Here is an 18,446-nt window from a genome sequence, read left to right as displayed (position 1 = left end):
TTTACATCCATGTACTCTGTTTCTATATCCTTTAGTCAATTAGTTTCAGTCATAGAGTGCAGACACTCGGTATATATTAAGTGGGGACATACAATGTCTCTCCTTCGTAGCCTGGCTTGCTTCACTCAGCAGTAAATCTTCCATATTCATCCACTGCCTGTCAAAAGCCAGGGTTTTGTTGTTTCTTTATGACTGAACAGTATTCCATAGAGTATACATGCCACAGTTTTTCTATCCATTCATCTGTTTGTGGGAATTTGGGTTGGTTCCATGACTTAGCAATTGTGAATAGTGCCACAATAAACATTGATATGCAAGCACTTTTCCAATTAAGTCTTCTTCTATCCTTTGGGTAGATACCAAGGAGTGGGATTGCTAGTTCAAAATGGTAGTTCTACTTGTAGATTTTTGAGGAATCTCCAAATTGTTCTCCACAGTGACTGGACCAATTTACATTCCCACCAGCAGTGTAAGAGTGTTCCCTTTTCACCATACCTCGCCAGCACTTATCATTTTTTTTGTTTTTTTCATCTTAGTCATTCTGACTGGGGTTAGGTGGTATCTCATTATTGTTTTGAACTGCATTTCCCTTACAATGAGGGATGTTGAGCACTTTTTCATATGCCTTTTAGCTATTCGTATGTCATCTTCAGAGAGTGTTTTTTTTTTAACTCATTCTCCCATCTTTTAATAGGATTGATTGTCTTTTTTTTGGAACAGCTGCTTGAGTTCCTTGTGAATTCTGATTATCAGTCCCTTATCTGACACATAGTTTACAGAAATATTTTCCCACTCTGAGGGCTGTTGATTCACACTAATTACTGTGTATTTTGCCATGTAGAAACTTCTTAGTCTGATGTAATCCCACTTGTCTATTTTGGGGATTATCGACTATGCTTTGGAGGTCTTATTTAAGAAGTGTTTCCCTGCCCCCATGTCTCCCAGAGTTTCCTCAGTGTTTTCCAGGAGCAGTTTTATAGTTTAAGGTCTTAGATTTAGATTTTTTGATCCACCTTGACTTGATTTTTGTCAGAGGTGAGAGGTAGGGGTTTAGATTCATCTTTCTGCAGGTGGAAATCCAGTTTTCCCAGCACCTTTGCTGAAGAGATTTTCCTTTTCCCACTGGATTGACTGGTACCTCTTGTCAGTTGAATGTATGTTTGGAAATTTATTTTGGGGGACTGTATTCTGTACCATTGGTCCACGTGTCTGTTTCTGTGCCAGTACCATGCTCTTTTGAATACCACAGCTTTGTAGTATATATTTTTGGGTCAGGGAGTGAGATGTCGCCCACTCCACTCTTCTTGTGTAGAATTGCTTTGGCAATATGGGGTCTTTTATAATTCCAGACAAACTTTATGATTGTCTTTTCTAGATCTGTGAAGACTGTGTCTGATACTTTGATTGGCATTGCATTAAATATGTAGATTAATTTTGGTAGAATTGCCATTTTGATTATATTAATTCTTCCAATCCAGGAACATGGGATATCCTTCCACTTTTTTGTGTGTCATTTTCTATTTCTTTTTTTATCTTCTCGTAGTTTTCCTTGTGATGGTTTTTTACTTCTTTGGTTGGATTTATTCCTAAGTATCTTATACTTTTTTGTGGCTATGGTAAATGGAATAACTTTTTTCAGTTTTACTCTGTCTGCGTATTGTTCATATACAGAAATGCTATAGATTTCTGTATATTGATTTTGTATCCTGCAACTCTACTGTATTCATGTATTATTTCCAGAATTTTTTTCATAGAAACCGTTCAGTCTTCTTTGTATACAATCATGTCATCTGCTAATAGACAGAGTTTCACTTCTTCTTTTCCTATTTGAATGCCTTTTATTTTTTCCTCTTTTCTGATTGCATTGGTAAGAACTTCCAGTACTATATTGAAAAGGAGTGGAGAAAGTGGGTATCCTTGTCTTGTACCCATTTTTACTGGAAAAGCTTTCAGCTTTTCTCCATTGAGGATGATGTTTGCTGTGGGTTTTTCACAGGTAGCTTTAATTCTGTTGAGAAATGACCCTTCTATGCCGATTTTGCTGAGAGTCTTGATCATGAAGCAATGTTGTATCTTATCAAATGCTTTTCCTGCATCAATTGATATGATCATATGGTTTTTATCTTTCTTCCTGTTAATATGGTGTATTACATTTATGGTTTTTGTGTATGTTAAACCAACCTTGAATTTCTGGTTTATATACTGATATTTCTGGTTTATTATACTGATCATGATGTATAATCTTTTTTATAAGTTGTTGGATACGATTTGCTAGTGTCTTGCTGAGAGTCTTTGTGTCAATATTCATCAGGGATATTGGTCTATAGTTTTCCTTCCTTGTCCTGTCCTTATCTGTTTTAAGGATAAGGGTGATAGAGACTTCATAGAATGAGTCAAGGAGAGATTCATCCTTTTGGATCTTTAGAAATAACTTGAGCAGAATGGGAGTTAACTCTTCTTCGAAAGTTTTGTAGAATTCAGAGATGAAGCCATCAGGGCCAGGGCTTTTCTTTGTTGGAAGGTTATTTATTACTGATTCAATCTCCTGGCTTGTTATGGGCCTATTCGGACTTTCTATATCCTCCTGACTCAATCATGGTAGATTATATGTGCCCAGGAATTTGTCCTTCTCATCCAGATTGTCTTGTTTCTTGGCATGTAGATGGTCATAATATCCTCTAATAATGTTTTATATTTCTACTATGTTATTTTGCCTGCTTCATTGCAGATCTGATTCTCCTGCTTCCTTTCTCTCTTCTTCTTAGTAAATCTGGCTAGTGGTGTATCAATTTTGTTTATCTTTTCAAAGAACCAGCTTTTACTTTCATTTATTTTCTGTATAGTTCATTTACTTTCTATTTCATTTATTTCAGCTCGTATCTTTATTATTTCCTTTCTTCTGGAGTTTTTTGGATCTTTTTTGCTGTTGCTTTTCCAATTCTCTGAGGCATGATGTGAGGTGATCCATTTGCCTTCTTTCCATCTTCTTCTTATGTGCACTAATTGCTGTGAACTTCCCTCTTATGACTACTTTAGCAGTGTCCCAAAGATTATGGAAACTTATGTCCTCATTGTCATTGGCTTCCATGAACCTTTTGATATCAGTCTTTATTTCATCAGTAGCTGTGGAGTCATTCAGGAGTAGGTTATTTAGTTTCCATGTATTTGAGTATTTTTGAGGATTTCTCTTGCAATTAAACTCAAGTTTAATTCCATCATTGTCAGAGAAGATGCTGGATATAGTTTCTATGCCCTTGAATCTATAGAGGCTTGCTTTGTGCCCTATGATGTGGTCAGTCTTCGAGAAGGTTCCACATGGGGGTGAGAAAAAAGTGTATCTCATGGTTTTTGGATGAAAAGTTCTGTAGATGTCTGTTAAGTCCATTTGATTTTTGGTATCATTTAGATCCTTTATCTCTTTATCTATTTTTTGTCTAAATGATCTGTCCAGCGGGGTCAGATGTTGAGATCTCCAACAATTAGTGTGCTGCAGTCTATCTCCCCTTTTACATCCAACAGTCTTTTCTTCACATATTTGAGTGCTCCTGTGTTAGGAGCATAGATATTTACAAGCGTTATATCTTCTTGATCAATTGACCCTTTTACTATAATATAGTGCCCTTCTTTGTCTCTTCGAACAGTTGTTGTTTTAAAGCCTATTTTGTCAGAAATTAGTATTGCGACTCCAGCTCTTTTTCGGTTCCCATTTGCATGGAAAACCTTTTTCCAACCCTTCACTTTCAGTCTATGTTTGTCTTTATCCATGAAGTGGGTTTCCTGTAGGCAACAGATAGAGGGTTTCCATTTTTTAATCCATTCAGCCAGTCTGTGTCTCTTGATTGGAGAATTTAATTCATTAACATTCAATGTTATGATCAGTGTTACTGGAACTGCCTTTATTTTTAAAACACTAGTCTTATCTCAAAGGTAGTGAAAGAGATGGTTCCAAAAGACTAACCTCTTTGCATAGGATGAAGAGCAAACTCCTCTATTTTGGTCTCTATCTTTACCTGCCTTTTATTTCTTTACGTTGATTTATTTGATGAGTGAGAGACAGAGAGAAAGAGAGGTAGACAGAGAGAGCACCTGACAAGGCCTTGATTTCATGATCCACCCCAGCCTTAGCCAACATGGGTCACGGGCATACACATACCCACAGTACTTAGGAAGGTTTCCGCATGTGAACCAGTAATCTGCCTATGTGGGTCAGCCTCTCAGAGCACTGGGCTTTACTGCTATCCTACTGCTCAGCCTTTTATTTCTTCTGTTAGGAGACAGAGGCCTGTTTGCTCCCTGAAGATCATAGTTATGAACCCAAAGAACAACTGGGTATACAGAAACTTTAAAAATTTCCAATTTTCATTGTATGAGCTCATCTATGCAATTTATTTTATTTTTAACTATTGATTCTTTGTTTTTAGAATTATTTATTTGATTTTTTAACTCACTAGAGAAAGAGAGAAAGTGAGAAAGCAACCCACCAGGTTCAGGACTTAAAGCATGGCCAGCCACATGGGAGTCCAGCACCTTAACCACCTCACCACCTGTTGGTCCCCATCTATGCAGTTTAATTCAAAGCATCTTGGATGATCAGAATTGATGGTTAATAATTAGAAAAGGCTGTCATCATATAGTCCATATGGAAGCCTTGTAAAAATGAGCTTTCATGAAAAAGAGCTATGAACCTATGAGTTTGTCCAAAACTCAGAACATTACCAGTATCACCTTACATGGTCACCTCATTCCCGCTTAACTGGTCCCCTGAATTTGTATTTATTTCCTTCTTTAAAAACAAAATATAGTGTGCTATTTAAGTTTGTATGTTTCTAAATTTTATGAAAAGAGTATTTACTCATTGTATTCTTCTGGAATGCAATAAAGCTATCATTTATTCATGTTTCACTACTTCATAATATTCTCTTGCATCCTGTTTTTTTAATGTTATTTCATGTTATATGATGGAGGCAAAAATACTGAGAAAACTATCCTGAGCCTTCCTAATTCAATATTTTACAATTATGGTCCTAAAAACACATAGCAATAAACACTTCAGGGAAAATATATGGGGTTTAAATATTTAATAATCAGGACAATTAACTGCTTTGGGGACCTAGGTCATTAGCTACAACTATTCAAATATCATTTAGCTGACTGATTAAAAACTGAATCAAGAAAATTTCTGCTTTGAACTTCCAGTTAGAAATCTTGCTTTTATTAATCTCATGCTTTTAAGAATCAGTTCTCAAGATTTTTTTTTTCTGTCATTTAATTGCAAAGCAACTAATTGGTGTCAGACATATCAGAGAGCACTTTCAAACAAACCCTTGTCAGCATTTTGGGTGTGGAATTTTGGGAAAGGGGTTCATGGTTACATCCAGAAACCTCCCTAACCACTGGGGTACACATGCCTGTGATCTGGGGCTGGCTGAAGGCAGGGGTAGACTGCGGCTTTGTGACTCTTTTCCGAGTGCCGGTCTCTGTCTCTCTGTCTTACTTATGGAAGAAAATAACTAAAAAAATATTTTTTAAAGAGGGAAAAATGTGGCTCAAGACAGTCTTAAAATTCTGCATGTGGCTCAGAGAGGAATTAAATATGCTCTGATCCAATATAGCAAGGTGAAAAGAGAAAATGTAGAAGAAAGATGAAAGAGTGAAGACCTTAATAAAAAGCAAAACATCACTGGAATTATTTTAAGGTTTTCTGTTAGAAACACCCAGCCTAAATTAAAATATCTGTGCCCCTTCTTATGGAGATTCAGGAGTCAAAGCCAAATACTGTGGGAGACAAACACTGCTGCCTTCAGACAATGGAGTGCACAAAGTCCTGTAGCAAACTTTCTAAGACCCAGAATGCTTTCAGTAACTGCTTCCTCTTCCACGGTGTCTTATCAGTAGTGTGTGGGATGCAAGAAACTGGTCAGCACCAGGTCTGTCAGGACCCTCACACAGCTTAACTGGAGTCTTTCCCAAGATAGTAACCATTTAGGGTATTTTATTTCTGAGATTTTTTTACAACATGACTGTACTAAGTCTCCAAAGGCAAAGAGCAGAAATAAACACTACAGCCTTGCTAATAAGCAGGAAGAAGAGGAAAAACGATGAACACGAGGGAGTCCAGGAAGGCTAACTTTGCTCATTTGCTGTGAGTTAAGCAATGACACCATGCCATGAGTCGGAGATGTCTTCCTCCTGAGTATCGTTGTAGTCCTGATATTTACTCTTTTCCTCTTTAAGTACATCCCTGATTTCTACACTCTGAGAAATAATCTGTGTTTGTTGAAGAAACAACAGATCTGGCAAGGGACATTGGGAAAGCTGCTTAACCTCTCTGGACAATAACTTCCTCAAACTTAAATGAAGGTAATAACAATGACCTAATAGAATTAAAGTAAAATATCTAAGTGGCTGTCACACAGAAGGCAGACCAGGGACTAGTAGATGGCATAGATTACATTGCTGGACTCCCACCTGGTCAACCAAGGTTCGAGTCCTGGACCTGGTGGCTTCAAACTCATGTTGGGTGCATGCCCAAGATTCCAGGAGACAAAAGGAGGAGAAGGGATTGTGGTGTGGCCATCCCCCCAGGAGGTGATTTCTCACTTTCTCTCTCTCTGTCTCTCCGGCAAGCACAATACCCTATAGCAAAAACCTATTTAAAAAAAAAAAAAAAAAAAAAAGGATGCAGCCCATAAAATAATACCCTTCTCTTTTGCTTTTGGAGTTCCTATTCTTATGACTTACTGTTGCAAAGATAATTACTTTTGATCATTCTACATACATGGAATCACCAGCAAATTTTGTGAAAAAGAAAATCATTGTAAATGAAGTACATAACAGGTAATGACCACATGTCCATGCTGACGGTGAAAATAACACAGACCAAGGTGGTGGGCTCCTTACGTAGCAGATTTCCTCTGGAAATAAATCAGAGGTGTGGCCAGGGGATTTCTGATTACACAGCATGTGCACAAACATGTCCTTCCAGAAAAGTTTGCCATCACCCAGTCCAATATCTTAAAGATTGCACAGCTTTGTTTATTACTTGAAAACAACTTGGGCTTTAGGGAAACAAGTGGTGTAATACTATTATATATACTGAGCTAGTGAAAATTAACTTTGGGTTTTTATATATGTGCAAGTTTCAGTCAAAAAAATCAATAAATGAACTTTTCCTAGATATGTGCAAGCCTGAGAGATTTTGCCTGATGCATTTCCTATTGATTGCTAAAAACAATGAAAATTATGAGCAAATGCTAACTGTAGCTACCATCAAAATCACGTGTTCTCTTACACTTAGAGAGAGATCTATTTTTTATCTGAGGGGAAGGGAATTGCAAAACCTTTGAGATCTTACAACTCAATCTATTTCACAGATGAGGTACCCCAAAACTGAAAACAAACAACATCTTAAAGTTGAGCAATTGATCTAAAAATTTCAGAAGGTCCTAAGTGTTTAATACAGAATGTTCTAGGATATTATTAATTCCAAAACCACTTTATTTTTTAGAAGGAAAGAAATAAAAAGGTCTATATAATGTATATAGAATTTCAGCATGTGACTATTTTCAGTAATTCTCAACCCCTGATGTTTGGAGGTACAAGCACTAGTGAGCCTCTCTGTGAAGCTTGCATACCTCCCTATCTTCCACACTTAAGCAATCTTGTCTAATTATCCTTTCTGCGTACCAACAAGTCAGTGGAGTACAGCTGCAGTGAGCACTTAGCAGTCTGTACTATAGCCACACCTCCCTCTCTAGTCCTGTGCTTCAGTGGAAATGAGCCTTCTCAACTCTCAGGGGCAAGTTCTTGATTTGTCTATATAAAGGTTCAATGGACCTCAGTCCTATTAACATTTTGGGGTTAGATAATTCTTTGTTGTGGGGACTGTTCCATGTACTGTAGGATGTTTAGCACTATCCATGGCCTTGACCCACTAGATACCAGTAATAGGTATCTCATAGCCGTGATAATCAAAGCCATCTCCAGACATGGCCAAATGTCCCCTGGGGATAAAACTGGTCCTGGCTTTGAACCATCGATCAATGTCGATCATATGCTCTTTTTATTTATTTTTTTTCTTTCCACCAGTTGGTTTAAGAAAGACCAGATGTGACCAAAGTTGGAGTCCCGGACCAGGGGTTTGAACATCATGCCAGGCATATATGTTTGTGTGCTCAAAATCCTGAGAGGAGGGAACCAGCAGTTAGCGTAATGGCTATGTCGCTGAACTCCCACGTAGTCGACCGCGGTTCGTGTCCCGGACCCGGTGGCTTAAAACTCACGCTGGGCGCGTATGTGTGTGTGCCCAAGATCCCGAGAGGAGAATAGAGGAGAAGGGATTGCGGCGTGACCATCCCCTCTGGGGGGTGATTTCTCGCTTTCTAGCTCTATGTCTCTCTCTGTCTATCTGGCGAGCGCACGTGCCCTATAGTGAAAACCTCTCCAAAAAAAAAAAAAAAAAAATCCTGAGAGGAGACTAGAGGAGACGGATTGCAGTGTGGCCTATCTGGGGGGGTGATTTCTCACTTTTCCTCTCTCTGTCTCTCTCTGGCAAGTGCATGTGCCCTACAGCAAAAATCTTTAAAAAAAAAAAAGAAAAAGAAAAAGAAAAAGAAAAAGAAAAAGAAAAAGAAAAAAAAAGAAAGGAAGGAAGGAAGGAAGGAAGGGCCTATAAGTGAATTCTGGTTACTGAGACTCTGTAGGGAAGTTTTCAAGAGAGATTCAGGAAAAGGTTTCCTTAATCCTAAACAAGAAACACAAAGTAAATGGTGTTTTTCATTCCTAAGGACACTGTTCCCTCTAGAGGTATGGAAGTACACCAGGAATTTCTGCACTCACCATGTGAGGCCATGAGGGCCCTGACTGAGACAAAACTGAGTAGTCCTTTTTATATGAGAGGAACACGTTTCTTTACTCTTTTTTCTTTTCTTTTTTTTTTTAGAGATTTTTGCTCTAGGGTGTGTGTACTAGTCAGAGAGACAGACAGAAAGCAAGAAATAACGCCCCGGGGGGAAAGGCCACACTACAAGCCCTTCTCCTCCGTTCTCCTCTTGGGATCTTGAGCACGCACACATATGTGCCCAGTGTGAGTTTTAAGCTGCCGGGTCTAGGATTCAAACCATGGTCAACTACATGGCAGTCCAGTGATGTCAGCCATCTGCTGGTCCCTTCTTTATTCTTTAAGACAATATTAGTTGGGCTTTTCAGTAACTTGCAACACAAATCATCCTGACATAATACTCTTATTGCATTATACATTACGAAGATATATGAAACAATATTGACATCCAGGATTTAAGTTCCACGACACTGTAAAATATGTTTCTTTGCCCCCAGAAGTTCTTTCTACTATTTCTGACATACCCTGTATTTCATTATTCTCTAACTCACAAACAACTAAGTGTCATTAAGAAATGTTTGAATGGTAGGTAGCAGGTGATATGGTAGGTAAGGCAGTGGATCCCACATAAATGACCAAGTGGTTTGAGATCCCGACCAGTGGTTTGGGGGAAAACAAAAAACACTCCAGTTGTGTGCACATGTGTGCCTAAAGAAAAAATGAGAAAGATTGCTGCATGATCATTCTCCATGGGGAATGATTGATGTTATTCTAAAACACACATATCTAAGCCTCTCTTTCTGAGCACTCAGAAGACTTGGCCAGGGAGTGGGGGGACATTTGCAATGAGCACTTAGTTGTCTACACTACATCCACACCACCCTCTTGGGTCCTGTGCTTCAGTGGAAAAGATCATTTCCAGGAGGAATGATCATACTAAAAATGCTTCTGCACACCCAAGAAAACAATCAACAGAATAAAGAATAAACCTACAGAATGGGAGGATATATATACAAACCATTTATCTGATAAAGGGTTAATATTCTAAGTCTGTAAAGAAACAAACAACTCATTAGCAAGATCTCGAGAGGAGAATGGAGGAGAAGGGATTGCGGCGTGGCCATCTTCCCTGGCTTTCTGTCTTTCTGTCTGTCTCTGTCTTCTTTCTGGCAAGTGCACGCACCCTACAGCAAAAACCTCTCCAAATAAATAAATAAATAACTGTTTAAATCCTATTATATACAACAGGATGGAAACAAATAAGGAGAGGCTGGAAAATTGGAAAAAACAGCTTGTAGATCCTGGAAAATACCGGTTAGACACTGCCACATCTTCAAAAAATAACCTAATTTGTGTTAATGAAGATTTCTTCTGAGACCATGAGTATTTCAACCATAATGGTATGTATTAAGTTACTCAAAAGGTATAAATTTCAAGTTAAAAAAAAAAAATGCTCACCTCTGCACCACCACTTTTCATTATGGTGGGGAGTACTTTCCCCTGTCTGTCTACGAGTTGTCTTTCATTCCTCTGCAAATACCTTAATTTAGTTCCTGTGGTCTTTTGGAAACAAGCATCTTAAATGATTCTGACAGATACCACCTCGATTCAGAGGGTGGCTGGTACTAACTTTTAAATGAGACCATGGGACAAAAAGTTAAAATCAACCAAACACCAAAGACAGATTATGATTATGTAAAACTTGGTTTGATTTTGATTCTTAGCCCCCAAAATAATTTAGAGACAGCGGACACTGAATAATAGTCATGGTTTTTCTTAGTGGCATAGTTTAAATAGCTGACAGATGTTTTTGTTGTGCCAGCCACTATCACAAGCCCTTTGTGTATGTTATGCTTGTTTTGTCTTTACAGCAATGCTTTGGGACGGGAATACTATCTTTATCATTCATCCCCATTTTACGGATGAAGAAAGTAGGTCACACTGACATTCAGGAACTTGCCGCAGTCACAAATACAGTGAGTGGCAGTTGCAGGATGTGCACTAGTTCATCAGAATGTGGCAACCACATAATTAACTCCTATGAAGTCACTCTACCATGGGTACACATTTGAATCACTTGGGGAGCTTCCAAAACTCTGGGTGCCCCAGACCAAATCCAGACCAGATAAATCAGAATTTATGGAGGTGAAACCCAGGCAATGGTATACTTTAAAGTTCGCTGCACTGCCCAACCTGAGAACCATGGCACGATGCCAGATTGCTCTAACAATTACTAGGCTAATTTCTCCTTTAATGTGACACTGCTTGATGCATTTTGACATGAGAATTAACACTGATTTGAAACGAACTTAATCTGTAAAGCATATATTAATTTGTTAATGACGAGGACTAGTGATTACCTAAAAGGACTGTAAGCTATCAATAGTAAGTCAACCACTCACTGCCTCCTCGTGCCAGAACTTCTGCTTCCCCTCAGTGCTACCTGCCGGCTAATTTAAAACACATACACGATTCCTAGACCTACAATTACTTCCCAAGGTACAAAGGAGATTTCAGGTTAAAGAAGGAGAAAGTCCATTGGAAATAAGATTGTGAGACGTTCGTTGATCAAGACTGTTTAACGCTCCACACTTTAGTTCACTCCTCCATGAAGGAAGATGAATTATGGCAACTTCCCCGAGGTTGTGAACAGGTTTCAATCCATCAGTGCATACCATGCACTTCACACAGTGCCTGGCATATAGAAAACTGAGAAAGAATGCCTACTATTCTTATTGATATTATTAGTGTAAGATGAATTCACAAAACATACTATACCTGATTGTTCCAGATAAGAAACTTAAATACATCACTGAGAATAACAAAGCTTCGATTCCTTTCAGTGAGAATGAATCAAAAGCAACTGATTTGGCCTATAACAGAGATTTCTATGAAACATGAGGGATAATATAAGGAATCTTGACAAGTATTTAATTCTATGTATGTCATTCATAGTTATGTAAATACAATAATCATTTATTGTCCTCGAATATGACAGACTGTGATATATATGTGAGCATGGCTAAATTCTATTCTGAGTCTGCTACAGAATTATGTAAGGGTGGGGAACCAACAGTTAGCGTAATGGCTATGTCGCTGGACTCCCACGTAGTCGACCGCGGTTCGTGTCCCAGACCCGGTGGTTTAAAACTCATGTCGGGCGCGTGTGCGTGCGTGCCCAAGATCCCAAGAGGAGAATGGAGAAGTGATTGCGGCATGACCATCCCCCCAGGGGGTGATTTTTCGCTTTCTGTCTCTATGTCTCTCTCTGTCTGTCTGGCGAGCACACGTGCCCTATAGCGAAAATCTCTCCAAAAAAAGAATTATATAAGGGCCTATAAGTCAATATCAACAAATATAAAGTATTTATAGATAGCTATCTACATAGATAGATATTTGAATTTAATGGAACATGTTATAACAACTGATCTGAGAAGTTAATAAACCCACCTACCAAACAGGCAAGAATGAAGAAACCTGACAATACCAAGAGTTGACAAAGACATGGAGCAATAGAAACCCTCAAATACAACTAATGAGTATGATTATTGATTTTCAGGAAAATTATGTATTTTTCTGGCTTTCTATGCAAAAATGTGTCATTTCCCAACAACCCAATAGTACAACCACTTTGGACAACTATTTGTACATATGTAGAAAGGTTGGGACCAGCAGATGGCATGATGGTTGTGTCGCTGAACTCCCATGTGGCTAACCACAATTTAAGTCCCAGATCCAGCGGCTTGAAACTCATGCTGGGTACATGTGCATACATGACCAAAATACCAAGAGGAGGATGAAGGTGAAGGGATTTCAGTGTGGCCACCTCCCCAGGGGGTGATTTCTTGCTTTCTGTCTCTCTGTCTCTCTCTAGTTGTCCAGTAAGCACACACACCCTATAGTAAAAAAACTCTCTAAAGAAAGAAAAAAAAAAAGATTAAGCATGTGGCTACCCAAGAATCAGGAATATATTCTAGAGAAAATCCTGGATATGTACAAGAATGTTCTAAGCAATATAATTCATCATAGCAAAAACTGAAATAATCCAAAAGCTCATTAGCAGTGGAACTGGAATAAATAAATTGTGTTTAATAGTTAAGTGTAGGAAAGGAAATTTGAGGGAAAAAATAGAGAGGTAAGACATTTATAGGACACAGATATGGTTTATTATTTGTTGATAAGGATGTGTATAGTATTCTCAAATAGGCTGGGCTGAGGTGTATATCATGCTGGGTAGAGTGTCTTTACAATCTAAATTATCTATAGCAATGAAATGTATAAATAATTAAAATTAATAAAAAATGTGTATAGTAAAATTCATGAACTACAATATGTAGATATGTTGAGAAAAACATTGCAGAGGATTACATAATGTTATTTATTCATATGTTTTTTGGGTTTTTTTGTAGAGGCTTTTGTCTTAGGGCATGTGCGCTTGCCAGAAAGACAGAGACAGTGAGAGGGAAAGTGAGAAATCACCCCTCGGGGTGATGGCCATGCTGCAATCCCTTCTCCTTCCTTCTCCTCTTGGGATCTTGGGCATGTAGGCACACACACCTGAAATGAGTTTCAAGCCACAGGGTCCAGGACTTGAACAGCGGTCAGCTGCGTGGGAGTCCAGCAATGTACTGCGATGCCATCTGCTAACCCAGATGCATATGTTTTTATAAAGGTAAAAGTTAAACCATATGTTGTTTAGAGATTTATACATAGATAGTAAATCTAAAGAAAAGCAAAGGGGACCAATATTCAGCTGGTCCAATCTATATGATAATCATTCTTTACTTACTTTCCTGAAAGGTGGTAAATGAAATATTTTAAACCTCTTATTTAAATGCATCAATGAGCTAACAGGAGAGTAATTAATAGTCAGTATATATATATATATAATATATATATATATAGGCACACACGCATACACACAACACATACGCATAATACATACATACAATCGATCCCTGTGAAGTAAGTTAAGCACTGAAGCTGGCTTTTGCCTTGAGGACACTTGTCTAACTCCAAGGTACAGGAGCTTTGGTTTAATGCCTAGTAGGAAGGAACATAGCAAACAGGGAACTTGCTGAAATCTAGCCTGGGCTCTTTTACCAAGAAGAGTATTCACATCTGTCTCGAGTGGAACCTTTCTAATTCCCACAAAGAAGCACTATACAAAGGACTCAGGGTATTTCAAACCACACCCAGGGCCTGCCAAAGACAGGATGACTGAAAGGGCTCCCCTTCCCCCAGCAGCAGCACCACTGACACGAAGAACCACAAAGCAAGTTATATCCATGGATACATAAAAGAAAAGGTGCTTGTCTCAACTCTTGGCCATGGATTTAAAAAAAAAAATCCTGAGCATTCATTACAACAAACCAAAATTCATACAAGTTTGCAGCACAAATTTATGTAATAATCAGGTCTCAAAAAACTCTGAAGCAGAAAATGTAATATAAGAGTCATTGTTGGTAATAACTCAGATACATAGCCAAAGTAATATTAAATACTTTTTAGAGGGATTATTTTATAACCAAGACCTGAAGGAATCTTCAAACAGTTGTGGGAAAAATGAGCAGCTCGCAGTTAAAACTTAGCCAACTTACTAGTTGCATGCACACACACACACACACACACAAGGAAACAAAGCGCAGTGAATGACCACTCATTGAGAATCAGATACATAAAGATTGTAAATAATGGAAATACTTCAGATACTAGAAATAAAAAATATTAAAATTGAAATTTAAAAAATAGCTTTAACAACAAACTAGAGGAAGGATAAAATAAACATTTTCAGACAAATACCAAGAGAGTATGTTATCAAGAGACTCAGGGAAAATCTAAAGAATTTAGGTTTTGCTTTTTTCTAACAAAAAAAGCCAGCAGTGTGGTGTTTAAGGCAGCTAGATCCCATATTGCTAACTACGCAGTTCAAGTCCCAGACCCAGTGGCTGGAAAACATACCAGGTATGTGTATGTGTGCCCAAAATCCCAAGAGGAGAATGGAAAAGAAGGGATTGTGGCATGGCCAACTACCCTAAGGGGTACTTTCTCACTTTTTCTCTTTATCTCTGGCCAGCATTCATGCCCTATAGCAAAAGAAAAAAAAAAAAAAACTGAAAAAAAAATAGATTTCAGGCAGAAGACCTAAAATGCAAAAATGACTAGTAAGCAAAGAATATGGCAAATGTGGGAATAAATGTAAATAAATATTAAACCACAATAAAATCTTATATGATTAAATTTTTAAAATAGACTAAATACATTATAATAATATCATATAGCACAAGACAGGGTAAAAGGAGTTAAAATGTTTTAAGTTATTATTTGAGAGGAGGATAAGAGATTGCATTTAGGCTTTTATAAGTAAAGCTTATATGCTAAAATTTCTCAAACTACTGCTGAAGTATAAAAATAGAGTATATGATGGACTAGCAGAGGAAGAAAGAGAACAAGAAAAAGATGATTAATCCAAAAGAATGCAAGAAAGAGAAAAGAAATGAAGGCAAATCAAATTGAAAATTCCAAAATAAAAGAAAAAATCTGAATGTATCAAGAATTAAAATAAAATCTAATTAATGAACTATTCCACTTAAAATCAAACATTGTCAGGATGGCTTTTTTATCAAGAAAGGAAGAAGAAAGGAAAGATAAGTCAGTGATTTTAGGGTCATCTGAGGGGGTTGTAGAGAAAGCACTGGGGAGGGAAGCAAAGAAATCTTCACTCTCCAAGGGTTTCAACAACAGTACTCCCACATTAGCGTTTGCCCTCCAAGACTTGCAATTTAAATTAAATCCAAAATAACATGAGACTAGTGCCTCTCAATCTTTAATGTGCACATGAATCACCTGGGGATTTTATTAAAATGCAGATTCTAGTTCAGTGATTCTGCATTTCAGGCAAGCTCCCAGGTGACCCTGATGCCACTGGTCTCTAGAACACACTTTCCAGTGGCAAGATAGACAATATGGTAAAACACAGATGTAATTTCTTTAAAAATAAACTAATAAATAAGTTAATAATTTTGAAAATAGTTTTTTTTAAATATTTTTGCTATATGGCGCATATGCCTGTCAGAGAAACAGAGAGAGATAGAGAAACAGAAAGAGAGAAATCAACACCCTCTCCAACCCTGGAAGGATGGCAACACCATAATCCTTCCTTCTCCATTCTCCTCTCAGGATTTTGAGTATGCATGCACATGTGCCCGGTGTAAGTTTCAAGTCACCAGTCTGGGACTCGAATCAGTCAATCATGTGGAAGTTCAGTACCTTACCTGTTGGGCCACCTGCTGGCCCCTGGTTAATTGATATTAAAAACTGTTTAAATGGTGCCAAGATTCAGTAAGAAACAAAAACCTTACTTACTTAAACCTGTTATCAGATGGGATGGGAGGGTAGGGAGCTGAGTTACATTATGCAACATACTAGGTTCTTTGGGTCCAGATCTCTAAGGTTAGAGATCCACCTTGAAATGCAGAATGAAAAACCACAAACACAAGAAAAGAGAAGTTTTCATAGAAAATAAAAGATGTTTAACAGCAAAGAAATGTGCCCCCATGCCAGAAAGGCATGCTGGTGGGCAGCTGTCAGAGAAGGGCAACTCCCTGGCATGGAGTTAAGTGCTACTTTTATTGTGGGGTCTTGTCACAAATACTTAGGAGGGAAGGTCTTTCATTGTAGCTGGCTTCTTTGAGTTGAATTTACAGGCTTCCATGGGCACTTTTCTTTCAGGTAAGGACGCTGAGGAATTTGATTACCCAATTACGCATGCCCAGTGTGGACTGTGAAGGTATGAGCATCCCCATGGGGCCTGCTCTGTCCCTAACGGTTTACTGCCTCCATGAGAATTAGGACCAATCATCTTGGCAAGATAATCTCTCCTCTCTTGGCACCAAGGATCTAGCTGCAATCCCTGGTAACAGTGATTAATGTGTCAGATGTCCCCTTGTTGACTTACCGGAACTTCTCGCTCGTATTATCTACCTATAACAAACTGAAGTGAGGTGATTCATAGTCTTTATCTTACCTAATGTGAATATTTATGCTTCACTGTAAAATATTAGTGTATTGGGACCAGCAGATTGAATCATGGTATGTCGCTAGACTCCCACATGTCCGAATGTGGTCTGAGCCTCAGACCCAGCAGCTTGAAATTCACACCGGGTGCATGCATGTGAGTGCCCAGAATCCCAAGAGGAGAATGGGGAGAAGAAATTGTGTTGTGGCCATCCTCGCGGGGGTGTGATTTCTTCCTTTCTGTCTCTCTGTCTCTCTGGTGAGTGCATATACCCTATAGCAAAAATCTCTCTGAAAAAAAGAAAAGTATGTTTGGTTTTAAAGTTCTGCAAGAGCCAGCTGGTGGCCCAGTGATCATCCAATACACTGCAATGATAGACTCACACGGAGTCCTAGGTTTGTGACCTAAGGCCTCCCTGTACATATTGGGGTAGGGTATGAATGGGAGCCTCACCCCACATGGGTGAGACCTGAAGCCTCTTTCTTATGCATGGTTGTAATCTGGCTGCCTGAGGCAGGGGTGGATCACAGAATCACAACTCTATGGGAGGTACTTCTCCCCAACTTAGAAGACATAAACGTTTTTACATGAACTTTAAAATAGATATAATACCAGTAATCATTTTTTAATTAAAATGCTTCATCATACTCTGCTAAAATGTATTGTGTTCCTAAAATCCAGAAAATCTTGAATCCAAAATGCTTCTGTCCCAGAGGTTTTTGATAAGAGACTATGATTAGTCATATCTTTCATATCACATTTCTTTCATATTTTTGACTAATCAGATTTTTTGATCTTTTAAGAAACATTTGCCTCAGATTATCCTTCATATGGGAAGAAGAGACAAGAACATTCTTAGATAAACAAAACCTGAAAGAATTTACCAACACCAGACCTGCTCTCCAAGAAGTTCTGAAAGGAGTACTATATCAGGAAAACTAAATATAGATACACAGAAATAAGAATTCAAAAACAACTAAGAAAATGGCCAGCTTAATAGTAGGGACAAATCTGGAGTTGAATGTTATCTTCCAGAACTTAAACAGAAAGATTGAACCACAACAGAAGATAGATTAAGTACATGAGACTAAACTGGTGAAAAAGAATTTTATGACTTCTGACTAAAACATTACTGATTTTCTTGTATGCTTTGTTTTCCAGATTTGGAGATTTTTGTCTTCTCTTGAACTGCCAATAGGTTCATGTACCTACTATTTGAACAGAATCCTAACCTAGCCTGTTTCCTGGCTTTAAGTCATAAGCAAAGTACTCTTGCCATTTTTTGATTTTGATTTATTAAAGCTAAAACTGCCTTTCTTGAAATTAAAAATATATTAGAAAATACCTATTTAATGACCACAGTATATATAACTTCAGTCAGGTGCTATTTTATAGTATATTCATTCTACTCACAGAGTTTCATGCCTAAAGTGGCATATTGTGCTCACAGATATCTATATATCAGCTGAAGTTGCTATTGAAAGTAGTTAGATTAATTAACATATTTTGTGAACCAGCAAAATGTGGGGGAAGAGGGGAAGGAATGGAAAGCAACTGTAGATACAAGAGACAGTGTGGGAAGAGGGTGGA

General features: G+C 38.1%; 1 protein-coding gene across 6 annotated transcripts in view; it reads right to left on the bottom strand.

Annotated features, from left to right (window-relative positions):
* The window catches only part of RGS6 (regulator of G protein signaling 6), a 614,581-nt gene that overhangs the window by 475,533 nt on the left and 120,602 nt on the right, over positions 1-18,446 (bottom strand). The gene's annotated exons all lie outside the window — the stretch shown is intronic.

The sequence above is a fragment of the Tupaia chinensis genome, unplaced genomic scaffold (genome assembly GCF_000334495.1).
Source record: "Tupaia chinensis unplaced genomic scaffold, TupChi_1.0 Scaffold148607_1, whole genome shotgun sequence".
Taxonomy (NCBI): domain Eukaryota; kingdom Metazoa; phylum Chordata; class Mammalia; order Scandentia; family Tupaiidae; genus Tupaia; species Tupaia belangeri.
Note: the sequence above shows the minus strand (reverse complement) of the source record. Positions and strands in the feature narration are given on the sequence as shown.